This window comes from Passer domesticus, chromosome 7 (genome assembly GCF_036417665.1).
Source record: "Passer domesticus isolate bPasDom1 chromosome 7, bPasDom1.hap1, whole genome shotgun sequence".
NCBI classification, from domain to species: Eukaryota; Metazoa; Chordata; class Aves; order Passeriformes; family Passeridae; genus Passer; species Passer domesticus.
Genome location: NC_087480.1, coordinates 34195292 through 34208999, shown reverse-complemented (window position 1 = coordinate 34208999; position 13708 = coordinate 34195292). Strand labels below are relative to the sequence as shown.

At 49.0% G+C, this 13708-nt stretch overlaps 1 long non-coding RNA gene across 7 annotated transcripts in view; it reads left to right on the top strand.

Annotated features, from left to right (window-relative positions):
* The window catches only part of LOC135304783 (uncharacterized), an 81279-nt gene that overhangs the window by 59059 nt on the left and 8512 nt on the right, over positions 1-13708 (top strand). For all 7 annotated transcript variants that reach the window (XR_010366027.1, XR_010366026.1, XR_010366023.1 and 4 more), the window contains 3 exons: positions 8294-8560; positions 9723-9842; positions 10173-10257. This is a non-coding gene — a long non-coding RNA (uncharacterized LOC135304783). The remainder of the gene's footprint in view (positions 1-8293; positions 8561-9722; positions 9843-10172; positions 10258-13708) is intronic.

The following is a 13708-nucleotide window of genomic DNA, read 5'->3' as shown; positions in this document are numbered from 1 at the left end:
ACTTGCCCAGCTCAGTCTTTGGCCAAGCCAAGAACTGAAGCTGGGTTTTCCGAGTCCTTGTCCCATGTCCCAAAACAAGATCCCTGTCTTCTCTCTTTGTCTGCGGTTTGTGATAGATCGCCCAAGTCTCCTGATATAATTTCTCTTCTGCTCCCTGACTGTATGATTTGAAACTTTTATAAACAGGCCCTAGCAAATGCATGTGACACACAAAAATATGGGTATTCATCAAAGCAGCACAGCTGCTCCTGAAACAATGGTGCTAAGGAAGCCCATTCATACTAATTACAGCAGCACAAAGAATTGTGTTGCTAAATTTGCTGGCAGGTCCAAAAAATGTTTTGGCTTGACCTGAAACAGTCTCTTTTGGGGGAGAAGCTTTTGGCAAGTTGAAATGTTTTAGTTTCACTCTAGGAGCAGCATTTTGTTCTGAAGCAAAGGGTTGGCTTTAAGTGGAGACGAAGAGTTAGAAGATGGAACTTTGGTTTTAAGTCCAAGTGAAGGTTTTTGTTTGTTTGTTTTGAAGGAAAGAAAGTTTTTTCTCTTATGCTTGAGTTTGATCAAAAGGGATAAGTGGAATGGTGGTTTGGGCAGCTTGTTCTCCCCAGTCTGAACACTTCAGCTGCTGGAGGATGGCCTGACCCTTCTGCAAGCACAGGAGAAACACTTCACCTGAGGGTCTGAGGCCTAGGTGACCTGTCCCTTCTCTGCTTTGGCCCCAAAAATGTGCTGAGCTGATGACTCTGGTGAAGCCCAGTAGCCCTTGTGTGCTGGGAGGGGAGAACAGGGGCAATTCCTCTCCTAAATCTCTTTGTTCTGAGCCCAGAAGGAACAGAGTGCAATTCCACTCCACATACAGATATTTCTGTTTACTCCTCTGATGGCATTCCAACCGCACAATAATATTTTCCTTTCTGAAAATAGCAGGCTGATTTAGTGAGATCCTTGAATGTTTAGAAAGTCTGAAAATGCATAATTAAGGTATCCAGCCAACTCCCCCTTTTGCCTTGTAATTACTGTGTGTTGATAATCACCCCGAATGACTTCCACCACCCGCTCAAGCTTAACTTTGCCCCGCAGATCTGTCAAAACAGAGACGTGTATCAACATCTCAATTTGCTCTTACGACAGAGGGAACAAACTTCCTTTCCTCTTCAGATGAATCGATTTTCAACGTAATTTCACAATCGTGCAGCGGGTAGAATGCACAGGCACAGCCTCTGCATGCCTTTCTCTTCAAAATCCTACCTGCATGAACCTCCTGCTTTATCACTGGGGTTGGGTACCTAGAACAGCCCCAAAGGGCTGCCTGGAGGGAGGGGCAGTAAAAGGCTAGCAGCCTCATGCCAGACATCTGAACTGAGGTGAAAAAGCAAAATGTTTCCAGCCCACATCAGCTCTGCTGGCTTCAGCAGGAGCTGGTTTGTTTGTGTGACAGGGTGCACGCTGGAGCCCGCGTGAGTCGATGGCAAAACCGTGCTTCATGTTGTTTCAGTCCCTGCTTTTATTAAGCAGCCATTTGGATGACATATGGAAATTAATGTTATATTTAGGCATGTTGTCCATGAAGACAGTTACAAAAGTATTTTTAACCCTGATACTTTTACTAATCCTCCTAAAACCCACCAAGGGGCACTAACTCTTCTCCAGCAGCAGAGGAAAACTCAGCTGAGTTTTTTGGGGCATATTTCTGGATGGGAATATGTTTGCTAGACTAACCCATTCACTTCTCTCTGATTCTGCTCTTATCTCAAGTTGCTCTGCCCTCCTTGCCAGCATCCCACTGATTCCTTTGGCTTGCCATACCCACAACCTTGCTGTAGCAAGTCCCAGGACTTGGCAAACATCTCAGGCTGCTCGTGGCTCTGGCAAGCACCAGCAGCTGTGTTCAGATCTGTTCCAACCCACATCTGTGTGGGGCTGTTCCTGTGCTGGCCGTGTCAAAATCTAGGGTGCTGCTGCTCCTGCATGCCCAGAGTGTCGCTCCAGGTGCTTGCTCCCAGTTCCTAGGCTTGCCCAGGAACCCTAGCCCTAACCCTAACCCTGCCCACAAAGCACACCAGCCCACCAGCAGCACTCCTTTTTCCTTTAAAAAAGACTTTTTCCCAAGCCTTTGTGCAAGGGAGAAGCCATAAAGATGGGGTTAACAGCTGACATTGTGGATGGGCCATCCAAGTTGCCAACGGAGATGCGAAAGCACCACTGAAAGCTCTGAGATTGATTTCTTCAGGAGCTTTTGCGGAGAGGCCAAAGGCAGTGTGCCAAGATCTCCCAGGATGGCTCCTGTCTGGGGCATTGCAGCAGATTCCTGCTCATGAAACCCTTGTTGTAACCCACTGGGGTGTTCTGCGGGATGTCTGCAGAAGGATCCGTTCCCTGCTCCAGGCACGGCCTCCCCCGGGGGCCAGCGTGTCACTGTAATGTGACTCCTCAGCTTGATCCAGCTGGTGGGTGGGTGGGGAAGGAGCTCTCTGCTCCCTCTCTAGCTCAGTTCAGCAAGTCTCCCTGCCGTGATGCCAGCCCTCCTCAGCCTCAGATAATCCAGCCTCTATTTTTGGCATTTTGTCTATTCTTTTTTTTAATTTTTTTTTTCTCCTTTTTCCTTGGCGTCTCCTGCTGCCCCACATCACCTCTAGGACTTGGGAGATGTGCGTGCCTCCTCCCGCGGCCGTGCTGGGCAGCGAGCAGGGATGATTACCTTGCACTCCTGCGCTGCAGTGCAGTGATGATGGCAATTTATCAGGCTGTTCCCTGGTGGACTGGACTTGACCTGGACACGAGAGTCTCAGTGCTTCCAAACAGCTCCACTCACGTGGTGCCCACTCCAGCTTTCCTGGAAGGCAGGCGGATCTGGCGGGAACTGCCTGACATGCCGCCATGGATGCAAAATAACCTTCAGTTAGGGGAAAAAAAAAAGGATAATAAGAAAGAGAAGAAACAGCAAAAACAACCTTCTGTCCACGATCCCGTGGTAACCCTAGAAATGTGGGCATTAATGTCCAGAGAGCTTTCTCCTCTGGATGAGGGGGGAGTTAATGGGTTTGGATTATTTGTGGTTATCTGGATTTCAGATTGACACCATAAATATTCAAACTCTGAACCTGGCTGGATGCAGCCGCTGTTGACTTTTGTATGACCTAGCTGGAAACTTTAAATCAGCTGTCGACTTGACTTTCAAGGGAGTGAAATGCTCCAAATCCACTAGATAGCATCTCCTTGGTGTTTTATTACCTCCTGAGAACCTCATTTTGGTAGGGACCCAACTCCAGCCTCCTATCAGAAAGCAGGGCTTTGTTAAGCTTGCAAAGTTGTTAAACCTGCCATGTGGGAATAAGAGTGTCCTACCTTGTGGCAACACACAGGGCTTATTATACTGAATGTACATGATTAATACACAAGCAAAATGAGTCCAGATGCAAGCCTAGCATTGTGTTATTAATGGGCTAACACAGATCTCTATCAATGGTGCTCTCTGTCTGCTGGATCACACTGGATGCTTTCAGTGGGCTTTTTTTGGGGGGGGTATTTTTTTTAAGCATTCCTTTGTCTTTTGAAATGGAGGAATAGGCTTTTCTGAAGGCATTAAGTAGGTTTTGCTGCCAATGTAGAGTGTGCTGTCATTTTGGTCAACAGTCCAGGGCTGGTTAGTAAAGTGCTGGGTGAGTCAGGAGTGAGACATGGTGAGCAGTTGTGAGGGTGGGCCAGCTGTGATGCCTTGGAGTGGCTACCTAAAACAGAGGCTAGACAAGATTAAGAGAATAAATGTTATTATATTCTAAATATAATAAAATTATATTTAGAATAAAAATTCTAAAATTAGAAGACCTTATTGAAGGTCTTCTAATAGCTGCACCTTGGGCAGTCAAAAGCCTTCAAAGGGCTACACCCAAGATGAGTGATGGTCACAAGTGTTTCAGACAATTAAAAGTTTGGTCCATTTACATATCAGGGGTTAATCCTCCAATTACAGCTTTAGGTAATGAAGTAATTTACCCCCAGTTTGCTCCTCCTTATTTCACTTTTGTTTATACTCTTTGGGGCCTGAGGCTGTAGGGTATCCTTGAGTCCCAGGCCTAGAAACGAATTGTTTTATCTGGCCAAAATGTGAAGACAGTAGCTAACACTCTGTATGGAGTTCAGAGTTATACACTAAGGGAATATGGGATCTGAAAAATATAAAAGCAACATCCTAAGGCACCAGCAGTGCTGTCTTGAAGGGCACTCTTGCCCAGTGACAGAGCAGAGCAGCCCTCCAACTCTAAATTCATCACAGCAAGAAGAGTGTTCAGCACTGCCAGCTTAATGAATGTCACGGTGGCCACCGTGGTGGTAAAGGTTATGGCCTTTGCTGGAGAAAGAGATCAAACAGCATTTTGGTGATTGTGTGGAGGCAGTGGGGAGGGCAGTGACATAGCTGGCATGTCCCTCCTCTGCAGAGCTGGGCAGTGTCTCCAGGGGTGATGCTCTGAACAGTCAGAGGTGGATAAATTTGGGCTGGATGTTTTGCCAGAGTTGAGAGGGAACCTGCAGTGTGGCTGGAGTCAAACCTCCAAATCTTTGCAGCCCCATGGGAAATACCAGAGAGCTCTTTGCCTCTTTTTCCCTCAGTTCCCAGCTGAGGGCTAGCCTTCCCAGAGGCATGACTGGATTTGATTGCCCAGCTCTAGGGCTGGTCTGGTCCACAGCAGTGTGGGGCACTCAAACACCAACAGTGGTGTGGTGTGAGTGGTTTTGGGTCCATACAAAGTATGGTTTTCAAAATGCAAGGGCTGGCAAGTCCAGGCTGACAGCTTTTAGACTAATTGGTTTGATGGTCTGGACCTCTAATGTAATGTTTTATCACATCCAACAGATTTCTGTTCCAAATTCCCTGAGGAGATCCCTAAAATAGCTGTTCAATGAAAAGCTTTTCCCTGCAGCTAAGTGAGAGGTGCTGGCATTTGAGAGATTTTGGAAAACCAGCCCCACAACCTTATGGATTATCTCCCATCTCCTTTTCTCCTCTGGCAGTGAAGTTGGGAGTTGTAGTGGCCAGTGCTCCAGGTCCTCATTCCATCCCCACCTCTGCTGGGAAGGTGCTTCTCGCTGTGGCTCCTGCTCCTGGTGCTTTGAGATCCCTCTCTGCAGAAGTCCCCGGAGACATGTGGACACCACACACACAGGGATTTGGAAGTCCTAGCATGGCCACAGCTGTCCTCTCATGTCTCCAGCCCACATGATGTCTTATCCTCCAGCCTGCAGGCAGTGGGTTCTTGTAGGGACACCTTCCCCTGAGCTCACTCCTGGTTATGAAGATGCTTGGGCTCTCTGATACAGCCCCACGTGCCTTGTGCTTTTAATACCATCTGTGAGTTTCTCTCTGCCGACTAAGATTAATTGAATATGTAAAACAATAGGTGCAAGGAATTAATACAGGGCTTTGTAATACAAGATGACTTTTATTCTAGTTTGAATACTTCACACAGCAGCTATAAGTGCATTAGTTTTATTGATCTATATTCATAGAATTATTTAAATGTACCCTCTGGTGCTGAGTGTCAGGGATTTTCCAATGCTTGCCACTATGCATTTTTCATTAGAGGCTAGGGAAAGTAGATCCAAACTTTGACTGCCCAGGCAAGATTAATTTCATCTTGACAGCCCCAGCCAAACAGAAGCGGAGTGTTTTGAGAGCTGACCACTAACCATGGTCTCACACCACGTCCCCTGGAGCGGTTTCCTGGGCTGCCTCCTTTGGGCTCTCCTGCCTCGTCAGCCTCTCAGTGCTGCCAGGGTACACTGGCTCCCAAACACCCTGGCTCCAGCAAGGCTTTTCTTCTGCATTTTGTTTTAAAGGATGAAAATGGATGGGTTCCTATATATAGCTGAAACTCTTGTATTAAAACCCTGTCTGTACCATGCATACTAAGCCTGGCCCGATCTTTCAAGGTCAGATGTTTGGCAGGTGCCAACACTCTGTAGCTGGTAGAACATTTCTTCCATCCAAATGTGACTGGATTGCCTTGTATTTAATCAGAATTTTTTCCCCCCACCTTTGTCTAAAAATGCTCAGTTCATTCTCTTCCCTACTGAGGAATTTAAAAGAAAGAAAAAAGAGGAAAAATAACAACTTAATTTCTGGTGAAAAGCATTCTCAAGTTTTTCTTTTAATGATGTTCGATAGTTTTCACTAGCCAAAGGAAACGGAACTTTTTTAGTTTACAGAAAACTTAGGATGAAAATAACTAATCTTCCCAGAGAAAAACAAAATGTGATGGGGTTTAGTGGTTAGAAGGGAGGCAGGTAGAAAGGCAGCTTTGCCACCCGGGTTTGTTGTGAGGTTGGGTGAGGAATGGGAGCTCCAGTAACCCCCCTTTCATGCACTGGGCTGCTTGTTAAGGCCATGGGGAGTCTCTGGTGTCTGGCAAGAGGCTGAGCTCACACTGCAGCCCTTTCTCGAGGGAGGACACTGAGAAGGTGTCTGTCCTTTAGCTGACAGCCTAGTGAGACTAAAACTCTCTGAGTTTTCTGTCTCTCTGCTAAATTGGGTTAAAATTAGCTGACAGGTTCCAAAGCGATTGAAGCACAGAAGCCTACAGTGTAATTGCATAAGCCACTTTCCTTGGGAACCAAGCTAAAAAGCAGCAGCATGTTTTACAGCACTTATTATAACAATCATTCTGTGTCTGCTTCAATGTGCATGGCACTGTCTCAATGTGAACTCGAGGAGTGCTGGAGGGGTACACAGCCCGTGGGCCTCCTTGGGAGGATGTGTGTGGATGCATGCAGCAGGAAAGCCTTTGGGATTTGGGATCCCAGCCCAGCTGAGGTGCTGTTATCAACCCTGCTAGTGAGGCTGTGCCTGTTACCATCCAAAGCCTCCTCTGAAGCCAGCCTTGCTCCCCCTGTTTTGTCCTTGGGGCTGGAGGAAGGAGCTCTCAGGGGATGCTGCTGCCTCTGCGCTGTTTTGCCTTAGGGCTGCTGCTTTCCCATGAGAAGGTTAAAACTCCAACTCTCATCCTTTCAGGATCAGGGAGTAGGATCTCCTCTGGGCCTCACAGCAAGGAAGTGCTGCCTGCTTCCCTGTCCTGTCCCGGCTGAGAGTGGCTGCAAAGCTGTCCCTGGAGGAGGCTGTGCCTCAGGGCTGGAGCAGGGGCTCGGTTGCTTGCAGCCTTGCTGTGCAGGTGGCCCTCAGGTGTGTCTGCTCCTCCCAGGTGTGTCCTGTGCTCCAGAGCAAGGGCAGAGCCTGGCAGGGCTGTGCAGTGTGGAGGGAGATTGCCTCTGCACTCTGCGGACACTTGGAGGAAGATCTTTGCTTTCCTGTTTTAATGTATTTATTTCTTCACGAATGGAGGGCGTAGGATGGAAAACTTGGGGTCGGATGGGCCCTGGCATCACCATCTCCCCATGCTCAGCGTCCTCCCCTCAGCGGGGCCGGCTGGAACCGGGCTGGGCATCCCCTCGCTCTTGCTGGCCCAGAGCCCTGCCGGGCCAGCTGCCCCCCAGGCCGGGGTGCCAGCCCCCAGAGCCTGCCAGGCGGCTGTGCTGGCGGGTTCGTGAACCTGGCTATGTTTTATAGCCACTAGAGGGGGGTCAGAGACTGCTGCCTTGGGCTGCCGGCTGCGGGGAAGCCGGGCTGGGGGGCTCGGGCCCAGCCCCACCCGGGCACGCAGCCCTTCCCCGGCCCTCAGCGTGTTCCCAGCGCCTTTCCCAGCCTTTCCCTGGGAAAGGACGGGCTGGCTCCGGTTCCCCCCACGGGGATGTGGCCGTGTGGGCGGGGGGCAGCGCTGGGTTAGCAGCGAGCCGAGCTGGGGAGTCCCCGCAGCCCTCCGAGGGCTCAGCTCCAGCAGCGCTCTGTGACCCCTGAGCCAGCTGGTGGCCCCCAGAGGCTTCTCTTTGAGCCTGAAACCACCTGAGGCAGCTCTGGGCAAGACTCCCTCAGCTCTTCTGGCCCTTTCCCCACCTTTTCTGGGTGGACATCCCTCCACCGAGCTGTGCTCCTCCCGTGCTCTGCAAAGTGACACCCCAGTGTTGCCCCAGGTGCCCAACCCAGGGCATGTGGTTTCAGCCATCGGTGAAGGTCAGGCGCTGAGATTTGCCCAGGAACATCAGGCCATTGGGATCTCTGGAGCAATTTCAGCTGGCCAGGAGCAAGTCTGTTTATTGTCTCTGAAACCAGGCATTCGAGGTGCTCAATTTCCTTTGCTAGCAAAGCCCAGAGCAGTGTTTTGTGCCAAGATGAGAAGAGATGTTCAGAACACTTTTATAGCTCATTGTTTTCCCTCGTGGGCCCCTATATGTGATTTTTCTAAAGGGGGAGGAAGTGCTGGATTTTCCATTTCAAGGTGCTGCTCTCCGAATTCTGAGTGATATGAGCCATAACACTTGCAAACTTCTCACGGACACCTTGGCAAGACTCAGCCAACTTCTAAAGAGAGAGGAAAGGATGACAAGAGCTTGATTGACCTTTGCAGAGCCCGACACAGCATGGAGAGGCACTTTTCTCCCTGGGAGCAGCACACCTCTGCTGCTGTCGCATGGTGGATGTTCCTTGTGGCTCTGGAGCAGGATGAAAAAGCAGGTAACTCCTCATTTGATGGCATCAAAATGATGTTGTAAGGTCCCCCACACTTGTTGCTGAGAGCACCCAGTCCCTAACACATCACAGGCACAGCCTGTTCTCCGTGTCACTGGGAAGTGATGAGGCCTGGTTGCCTTAATGGACGGGAGGGATTTGGCCTCTCTACCCCTCGGCCTCCCCACAGCTCCGGGATCGTTTTAAGTGCAAGGCTGTGGATTATAAATTATACAGCATTTATAATCAGGAAAACATCTGCTGGGTGCTCTTTGCAGTGGACAGGGCCAGCCAAAGGCTCCAGGACACGACGTGTAGGGGTTGCACCAATCGCCACCTGTCTGCTCCTATAATCGAGTTGATTTTTTACGATCTTGACACCAGCTTTCAAGATGCATGATCTATGTGTTTATTTAGCTGTCTTTCCTGGCGTCCCTTAGTTTTGAACTCCTGTAAATCCTCCCACAGTTGGATTTCTGCACTTTTCAGAGATTACATTTCCTGACAGTACATTTCTCCTTCCCCCTCACTCCGTTGACAGCTCAGGCGAGGCTCCAGGGACCGAAGCATTCAAACCTGGCTCTAGAAAGCTGAGCTCTGACACAGAGTGGGTCTAACTTGCCAGGGCCGAGGAACTGGTACTGGTATAAGCAGGAGAGGTGACCCAAATGCACTGCTTTGAGGTTGAAGTCGCCCTCCAGGTTCAAAATTGATCCAGGGGCTGTGTCAGCCTCCAGGACTTGTCCATGTGTGGCCTCTGAGAAGCCCTGCTCAAGTCCTGTCCCAGGCCAGAAAGGTAAGTGGACTTGATGTGGCCAGAACAGCAACTTTTTATTAAAAAGCCCAAATTCTAGCTGAGTGGCACAGACTTTTGGAATTCAGTTTGTTTGGGTCCCTGTAGCCCTTGCTCACTCATGTTCTGATTTCAACAGGAGTTAACCCACTCAAGAGCTTCCAAGAGATCCCAGTTCCAATGATTCCCAGAAGGATCTCATTATAAATGCACTTGTTTTTCACAAAACCGTGTCACTTTTGTCCTCTTCTTTTGGGGATGTACAGCAAGTGCTGAACTCTACCGGCTTCCAGATGTTTACAGATGGATGAATACTTGCACACTACTGGGAAACAACATGCAGCAGCCTTTGCTTTTTGTGCTTTTTTCTTCCAGCAAAGCAGGTGTTGGTGAGCAGAGCTATAGCCAAGAAACCTCTGAAATCTGTGGGATGCTTCCTACAACCCTTAGCCTCTGACTGCAGCAGCTGGAAACAAATTTCCATGGAAAACCTGTGTGAGTTTTAAGGGTTAATATGGGCTGATCTGGCTTTCCAGGTGTGGTTTGCAACCAGCCTCCCTTTCCCAGCCTGTCCCAGCACCTGTTGTTCACTCCTTGTCCTCTTTTCTCCCCTCTGGCCTTTTTCTTATGCCTTTCACAGAGCTCTTCTGCCTGGTCCTCAGTCCCTGTGCTTCCTGCCATAGCCCCTTCCTTTCTCTGTTCCTTTTGAGAAGAAGGAGGGGAGACTTCCTGGCTCTACCCCATGTCCTGCCTATGTCACTTGATCCTTGACTCTCTCCCCAAACTTCTTAGCCACCAGTGACATGTGAATTAATTTATTTACAGCTTTAATTCGTCTAGAAGGAGTTTTCTGCTTGACTGCATGCTGAGGGTTTCCCCATATCTTGAAGAGGATTCTTGGCTCTAGCAGGTACAGTGCCTGATATTTTTCTGAAGCCAGTGTGAACTTATCCCAGGTACAAATTCATGTTTAAAGCCCTTGCAGTTGTGCTTGGATCAAGTGGCATTCCCACCCAAAGCTAACCCTGCTTCTGAGCTCCTCTGCTGCCTGCAGCAGCACTCAGAGGTGTCTGGATGAAAGGGATTTGAATGTTCTGTGTATCTCAGGACAAAATTTGCCAGCTCTGTTACCAGGCCCCAGCTGTACCTGCTGTTCAATCATCCCTCAGTGGTGCTCTGTGGTGCCATTTTAAACACCCAGCAGGAGCAAAGCTCCTGTAAAAGTCCATTTTCCCATGGCTTTGGGCTAAAATCTTCAAGTTTTCGCCCACTAAAGGTTTGTCTGGACAGCTGAACGTGTGGGTAGGTGACAACACACCAATATGTGTGTGACAGTGTCACTCTTGCTGCATCCTCACGTTGTACCTGACAGCAGCATGCTTTGATGCATTTGTGGGGCCATGACTGAGAAACCCACAGAGGCAGAAAGCATATCCTAACCAATGCCTCTGCACTGGCTTCTTTTCCCTATCCTTCCCAACATGATCCTCACTGCCAGGTCCTCTCAGCCACCTTTGTCCAGTAGAGATGAGAAGAATTGATGACTTACCGTGGCATAATTTACCCCTCTGCATAATGAGGTGTTGGAAGGTCTCTTTCACACTAGGCTGGAAATTTGTGTTTATGGGCATCTTGAAGTCTTGGGCTTGAATGGGAACCCATCTCCCACTAACAGAAGATTAGATACACCTCATCATCACTTGTGCATATTTTTGCCTGCCACGCAATCGCAGGAAAATAGGTGAGGAAAGATTGATCTGTAGGTATTGGTTTTATGTATGGAATCCACGTCCCATCAATTTGCCAACAGGTTAGGAGAGCCAATGTCCTTATCATTCCCCTCATTCTGGCAGGGAATAACCTGCCAAATGAGGTGTCCCTTTATAAGGGTGTTATCATGTAGAACAGCGAAGCGGATTTGCACCTCTAATGGCTCTGTGGTAATTTATATGGCATTAATGCCTAGCTGAAGCTGGCTCTTGTTGTGTTGCTCCTTGGGAGGGAGATCTTCCAGTGCTAAACTGCTCCAGGTGGGAATGGAAACAGGCTGGGAGCAAACAGGTTTCATGGTGAGGCGGCTGCAGGTTGAGAGCAGAGCCTGCCACACCAGACTGCCTATATGACAAAAAACTGAAGTCATGTTTGCCCCTACAGGGCTGCTTGGGCTGCACCAAGGCTGTTGGGATCTGCCCACATTGAGAGTGTGTGCTCCTGGAGAAAGTGGCTTAGATGGAGCTCGATCCCTCAGTGAATTCCTGTTGTCCCCACCCCATTTTCCAAGTGGTTCAGTGACTGCCACGTTCAGGTCAGGGCTGATGAGCCTTGCCCAGCCCAGCTCTCACCACCAGCCTGTGCCTTCCCATCCCATTTAGGGTGGAAAGGACCTTCCTTGGAAACTCTCCCTGCCACCAAGAGCTGGCAATGTGGCTTGCTAATGGTGTCACAGTCAGACCTCGCCCTCTAGGTCTCATCTTTGGAGCCAGCACCCTTATTAGAAATACAACCCTTCTCTTCCCACATATTTTTTTAAAAGTATCACTGAAAACTAAGGCACAGAGAAATGGAACCCTTTGCCCAAGGTCATTAACCAGCTGCAGAGTCTGGAGTAAGAGCGCCCTGATTTCCTGGTTTTGTGTCACAAGTGTGAGCAGCTCCTCGCTCTGATGACAGCAAGGGCTTTACTGTAAGGAAGGGGGGGGGGGGGAAAAAGCCATATTTCAACATGCTTCTTGCTCTGTCCCTGAGTGCATCCCCCAGGGTGAGAGTGAAGTCAAGAGGCTGCTGTGAAAGGGTTATAGCCGACCTCTGATCACAACCGATTAATGACAGCCCCAGGGAGCAAAAGCCCTTGAGCTGCCAGGAAGGAGGTGAGCGTGGAAAAGTGGAGAAGTTTTAAATGCAGCAGCCAGAGTCCAAAGCAGAACAACAGCCGAGGAAACAGCTGTGCCTGGAGGACACAGTGCAGGAATGGAGGGGATTGATCCATCCCCGGCAGGTTGGATCCAACCCTTCAACCTGCTCTGACCAGACTTCTTGCTCTGAATTTGCTGGTGATAATTTGAGGGTTTTAAATTTGTTTGTTCAAACTAAGCAAAATAATTTTACTGAGAGGGCGGGTTAGTATTTAGCTGCAAGCAGACAGCAGCAGCATTGTGTGAGGGTGAGGAACACTTGTCAAACCAGGGAAACTGAGGCAGAACACCAGGATGGGGTGGGCAGAGCCAGGACCAGGAGGAACACCCACTTCTCCCTGCACTGCCAGGCATCCAGCTTTGTGCTGGGCTCAGCAGAAATTTTGCCTTAATGTAATTAAAGGATGAGCAGAGGCGTCTGCAAGAGGCTGTTTACGAGTGCAGAGGAGGGCATGCCGGGAAGATGCTCCATTCCCAGCTCCAACTGCTGCACTGGAGCATGACCGTGGGCCAGGATGTGCATGGCTCAGATGCTCTCCAGCTTTCCAGCTTTTCCATGAAGGGCTGAGAGCAAATTGGCTGCTAATTCAGACAGGGGCTGGCTGGACTCTGCACTACAAACTGTGGGATGGGTGAGGAAACCCATGCTCCTGCTCCAGCAGGTCCGACCCTGCTTGTTAGACCTGGTCAATAGTTTCCTGTCAAAACCAATCCTCTGTCAAGCAGATGTTGGTTTTTTTTGGTTGGATTTTTTCTTTTCTTTTTCTTTTTTTCTTTTTCAGCCAAATTTCTTGCTTTTGATGCTTGTGGCTTTTTTTTTTTTTTCTCCTTGCTTAAAAAACAATGTTGAAAACAGGGTTGTCAGCTCTTGGAGTCTGAATCCGAAGGCTGAAGCCAGCAAGGTCTCCAAGTGTATTTTTGATTTTATGTCAAAAGCAAAAAAAAAAGAGAGGAAAGGAAGAAGGTTTTTAAGAACTGATTGTCATGGTGGAAAAACACATGTTAAAGAATGTCAGGAAAATTACTGGGGGCCTTGTTTCTGTAAGACTCTTTGATGGCTTGTAATTGTGAGTCTGAGGGTGGTTCAGATGGAGCAGAGCTTGTGGTTCTTGAGGTGGTGCTGTGGAGGAGTTGCACTTTGATGATCCTTGTGGGTTCCTTCCAACTCAGGATATATGATTCTGCAAGCTTAGGGACAGGGATGGTGGCAGCCCAGCTCTGGTGACATCTGAAGTTCCCTGTTAGTGTGTCCCTCTCCCTGTGCAGGTTATGAGGCCTGCTGTGTCTTCTCTGATGGTTCAGCTCAAAGGGCAAAGCTTGCACTCAACATTAAACACAACAGCTCCTCAATATAGCAAAAAATGGTCTGGCTGCAGAAATGCTGCTTTCTTTGGGAAGCTTTGGGTAGAGTCTGTGCTCTGTTCCACAGGATTTGGAGCAGACAGCCTG